The 4,937-nt window shown below is 41.7% G+C and overlaps 2 long non-coding RNA genes across 2 annotated transcripts; both read left to right on the forward strand.

Annotated features, from left to right (window-relative positions):
- The first annotated feature begins 659 nt into the window (after positions 1–659).
- Positions 660–2,342, forward strand: LOC121178176. The gene is made up of 4 exons (XR_005893487.1): positions 660–691; positions 1,265–1,411; positions 1,602–1,638; positions 2,192–2,342. It is a non-coding gene; the product is annotated as an uncharacterized LOC121178176 (long non-coding RNA).
- Positions 2,343–3,142: 800 nt separating this feature from the next.
- LOC121178177 lies at positions 3,143–4,446 on the forward strand. Its single transcript, XR_005893488.1, has 4 exons — positions 3,143–3,284; positions 3,475–3,511; positions 4,075–4,221; positions 4,412–4,446. It is a non-coding gene; the product is annotated as an uncharacterized LOC121178177 (long non-coding RNA).
- Positions 4,447–4,937: the final 491 nt, after the last annotated feature.

The raw sequence follows: 4,937 nt of genomic DNA on the forward strand, positions 1-4,937 counted from the left end.
AAAAACGTCATAGTATAGTATGTCATTTTTTTCGGGCAAAAAAAGTCAACATTTTTTTCGACCTCAAAATGTCATAAAAACTCATAAAAAAACGTCATAGTATAGTATGGCGTTTTTTTCAGGCAAAAAAAGTCAACATTTTTTTCGACCTCCAAAAGTCATAAAAAACCACATAGTATAGTATGTCGTTTTTTTCGGGCAAAAAGAGTCAACATTTTTTTCGACCTCAAAATATCATAAAAACTCATAAAAAATGTCATAGTATAGTATGTCGTTTTTTTCGGGCAAAAAAAGTCAACATTTTTTTCGAACTCCAAAAGTCATAAAAAACGTCATAGTATAGTATGGCGTTTTTTTCGGGCAAAAAAAGTCTACATTTTTTTCGACTAAGGTGCAGCTTATAAGGCTTTGGGGTAGCCTTTGCTCCTGTTTGCTGGTGGAATACAGTAGTGTTTTGTCCAAGCTCTGTTTTTGGTAAGTGGAGTGAACAGAACTTGTTATCTGTAGCCTGTTTGTTCATGTTTAGCGGGTTATTTGTTATTCTACTTTCTGGTGCACAGTGAAAGCTGTGGTTTAGCTTTAACTGTAACTGCAAGCCTTTGGCACAATTTTCCCAAGTCACTGACTGTTGTGTTGTGTTGTGTTTTTCTGCAGTGTGGAGGAGTTGATGCTTAGGATCCTTAGATAGCAGGTGAGTATCGCATTTGTGTTCTATTACTTTTCTATCTTTTTGTTTCTGTCTTACTGTTTTTCCCTTTGTTAAACTTACTCTTTTTTTCACTATTTGTATGTATTAAGAAATGGGTGAAGTCATCGGTCACAGTGTTGACTGAGAAGTGTTTACAAGAAGGTAAATTGAATCTACCTTCTTGTAAATTCAATTTTATTTCTTTTTTTTTTTTTTTTTTTTTTAGTTCTTTTTTTTTTTTTACAAGAAGGTAAAAAGCTCACTTGCTCAGTCTCACTGTTTTGCAAAACACCCCTTTTGTCATTGCTCTTTGTGGTATAACCCCCTATGTTCACCTCCCCAGAAACTCGGGGGGGACCACCCCCCCCCCGAGCCCACCCCCACACCCCTTGTTACGCTCACTGGCCTTCTCATGGTTTCACCATTGCTCTTGGGGAACCCGCGGGGATTGAACCCACGGTCTCACAGTTCCCAACCATCCATTAACCGTCAGAGCTATTTGGCTGCACATTCACAGTCTTTCCTTTTTCAGCCTTCAGGGGGTGCTTCAGCTCTTTTACTTTGTTTTTTTTCCAGTTTGAGTTGCACCTGTTGCCCATGTGCTAATCAAACCCATGTGACCGGGGAGGAGAGGACTCAGGTGCAGCTTATAAGGCTTTGGGGTAGCCTTTGCTCCTGTTTGCTGGTGGAATACAGTAGTGTTTTGTCCAAGCTCTGTTTTTGGTAAGTGGAGTGAACGGAACTTGTTATCTGTAGACAGAGGAAGCCTGTGTGTTCATGTTTAGCGGGTTATTTGTTATTCTACTTTCTGGTGCACAGTGAAAGCTGTGGTTTAGCTTTAACTGTAACTGCAAGCCTTTGGCACAATTTTCCCAAATCACTGACTGTTGTGTTGTGTTGTGTTTTTCTGCAGTGTGGAGGAGTTGATGCTTAGGATCCTTAGATAGCAGGTGAGTATCGCATTTGTGTTCTATTACTTTTCTATCTTTTTGTTTCTGTCTTACTGTTTTTCCCTTTGTTAGACTTACTCTTTTTTTCACTATTTGTATGTATTAAGAAATGGGTGAAGTCATTGGTCACAGTGTTGACTGAGAAGTGTTTACAAGAAGGTAAATTGAATCTACCTTCTTGTAAATTCAATTTTATTTCTTTTTTTTTTTTTTTTTTTACAAGAAGGTAAAAAGCTCACTTGCTCAGTCTCACTGTTTTGCAAAACGCCCCTTTTGTCATTGCTCTTTGTGGTATAACCCCCTATGTTCACCTCCCCAGAAACTCGGGGGGGACCACCCCCCCCCCCGAGCCCACCCCCACACCCCTTGTTACGCTCACTGGCCTTCTCATGGTTTCACCATTGCTCTTGGGGAACCCGCGGGGATTGAACCCACGGTCTCACAGTTCCCAACCATCCATTAACCGTCAGAGCTATTTGGCTGCACATTCACAGTCTTTCCTTTTTCAGCCTTCAGGGGGTGCTTCAGCTCTTTTCCTTTGTTTTTTTTCCAGTTTGAGTTGCACCTGTTGCCCATGTGCTAATCAAACCCATGTGACCGGGGAGGAGAGGACTCAGGTGCAGCTTATAAGGCTTTGGGGTAGCCTTTGCTCCTGTTTGCTGGTGGAATACAGTAGTGTTTTGTCCAAGCTCTGTTTTTGGTAAGTGGAGTGAACGGAACTTGTTATCTGTAGACAGAGGAAGCCTGTGTGTTCATGTTTAGCGGGTTATTTGTCATTGTACTTTCTGGTGCACAGTGAAAGCTGTGGTTTAGCTTTAACTGTAACTGCAAGCCTTTGGCACAATTTTCCCAAATCACTGACTGTTGTGTTGTGTTGTGTTTTTCTGCAGTGTGCAGGAGTTGATGCTTAGGATCCTTAGATAGCAGGTGAGTATCGCATTTGTGTTCTATTACTTTTCTATCTTTTTGTTTCTGTCTTACTGTTTTTCCCTTTGTTAGACTTACTCTTTTTTTCACTATTTGTATGTATTAAGAAATGGGTGAAGTCATTGGTCACAGTGTTGACTGAGAAGTGTTTACAAGAAGGTAAATTAAATCTACCTTCTTGTAAATTCAATTTTATTTTTTTTTTTTTATTTTTTTTTTTTAGTTCTTTTTTTTTTTTTACAAGAAGGTAAAAAGCTCACTTGCTCAGTCTCACTGTTTTGCAAAACGCCCCTTTTGTCATTGCTCTTTGTGGTATAACCCCGTATGTTCACCTCCCCAGAAACTCGGGGGGGACCACCCCCCCCCGAGCCCACCCCCACACCCCTTGTTACGCTCACTGGCCTTCTCATGGTTTCACCATTGCTCTTGGGGAACCCGCGGGGATTGAACCCACGGTCTCACAGTTCCCAACCATCCATTAACCGTCAGAGCTATTTGGCTGCACATTCACAGTCTTTCCTTTTTCAGCCTTCAGGGGGTGCTTCAGCTCTTTTACTTTGTTTTTTTTCCAGTTTGAGTTGCACCTGTTGCCCATGTGCTAATCAAACCCATGTGACCGGGGAGGAGAGGACTCAGGTGCAGCTTATAAGGCTTTGGGGTAGCCTTTGCTCCTGTTTGCTGGTGGAATACAGTAGTGTTTTGTCCAAGCTCTGTTTTTGGTAAGTGGAGTGAACGGAACTTGTTATCTGTAGACAGAGGAAGCCTGTGTGTTCATGTTTAGCGGGTTATTTGTTATTCTACTTTCTGGTGCACAGTGAAAGCTGTGGTTTAGCTTTAACTGTAACTGCAAGCCTTTGGCACAATTTTCCCAAATCACTGACTGTTGTGTTGTGTTGTGTTTTTCTGCAGTGTGGAGGAGTTGATGCTTAGGATCCTTAGATAGCAGGTGAGTATCGCATTTGTGTTCTATTACTTTTCTATCTTTTTGTTTCTGTCTTACTGTTTTTCCCTTTGTTAGACTTACTCTTTTTTTCACTATTTGTATGTATTAAGAAATGGGTGAAGTCATTGGTCACAGTGTTGACTGAGAAGTGTTTACAAGAAGGTAAATTGAATCTACCTTCTTGTAAATTCAATTTTATTTCTTTTTTTTTTTTAGTTCTTTTTTTTTTTTTTACAAGAAGGTAAAAAGCTCACTTGCTCAGTCTCACTGTTTTGCAAAACGCCCCTTTTGTCATTGCTCTTTGTGGTATAACCCCCTATGTTCACCTCCCCAGAAACTCGGGGGGGACCACCCCCCCCCGAGCCCACCCCCACACCCCTTGTTACGCTCACTGGCCTTCTCATGGTTTCACCATTGCTCTTGGGGAACCCGCGGGGATTGAACCCACGGTCTCACAGTTCCCAACCATCCATTAACCGTCAGAGCTATTTGGCTGCACATTCACAGTCTTTCCTTTTTCAGCCTTCAGGGGGTGCTTCAGCTCTTTTACTTTGTTTTTTTTCCAGTTTGAGTTGCACCTGTTGCCCATGTGCTAATCAAACCCATGTGACCGGGGAGGAGAGGACTCAGGTGCAGCTTATAAGGCTTTGGGGTAGCCTTTGCTCCTGTTTGCTGGTGGAATACAGTAGTGTTTTGTCCAAGCTCTGTTTTTGGTAAGTGGAGTGAACGGAACTTGTTATCTGTAGACAGAGGAAGCCTGTGTGTTCATGTTTAGCGGGTTATTTGTTATTCTACTTTCTGGTGCACAGTGAAAGCTGTGGTTTAGCTTTAACTGTAACTGCAAGCCTTTGGCACAATTTTCCCAAATCACTGACTGTTGTGTTGTGTTGTGTTTTTCTGCAGTGTGGAGGAGTTGATGCTTAGGATCCTTAGATAGCAGGTGAGTATCGCATTTGTGTTCTATTACTTTTCTATCTTTTTGTTTCTGTCTTACTGTTTTTCCCTTTGTTAGACTTACTCTTTTTTTCACTATTTGTATGTATTAAGAAATGGGTGAAGTCATTGGTCACAGTGTTGACTGAGAAGTGTTTACAAGAAGGTAAATTGAATCTACCTTCTTGTAAATTCAATTTTATTTCTTTTTTTTTTTTAGTTCTTTTTTTTTTTTTTTACAAGAAGGTAAAAAGCTCACTTGCTCAGTCTCACTGTTTTGCAAAACGCCCCTTTTGTCATTGCTCTTTGTGGTATAACCCCCTATGTTCACCTCCCCAGAAACTCGGGGGGGACCACCCCCCCCCGAGCCCACCCCCACACCCCTTGTTACGCTCACTGGCCTTCTCATGGTTTCACCATTGCTCTTGGGGAACCCGTGGGGATTGAACCCACGGTCTCACAGTTCCCAACCATCCATTAACCGTCAGAGCTATTT

This window comes from Toxotes jaculatrix, chromosome 24 (assembly GCF_017976425.1).
Source record: "Toxotes jaculatrix isolate fToxJac2 chromosome 24, fToxJac2.pri, whole genome shotgun sequence".
Classification (NCBI taxonomy): Eukaryota; Metazoa; Chordata; class Actinopteri; family Toxotidae; genus Toxotes; species Toxotes jaculatrix.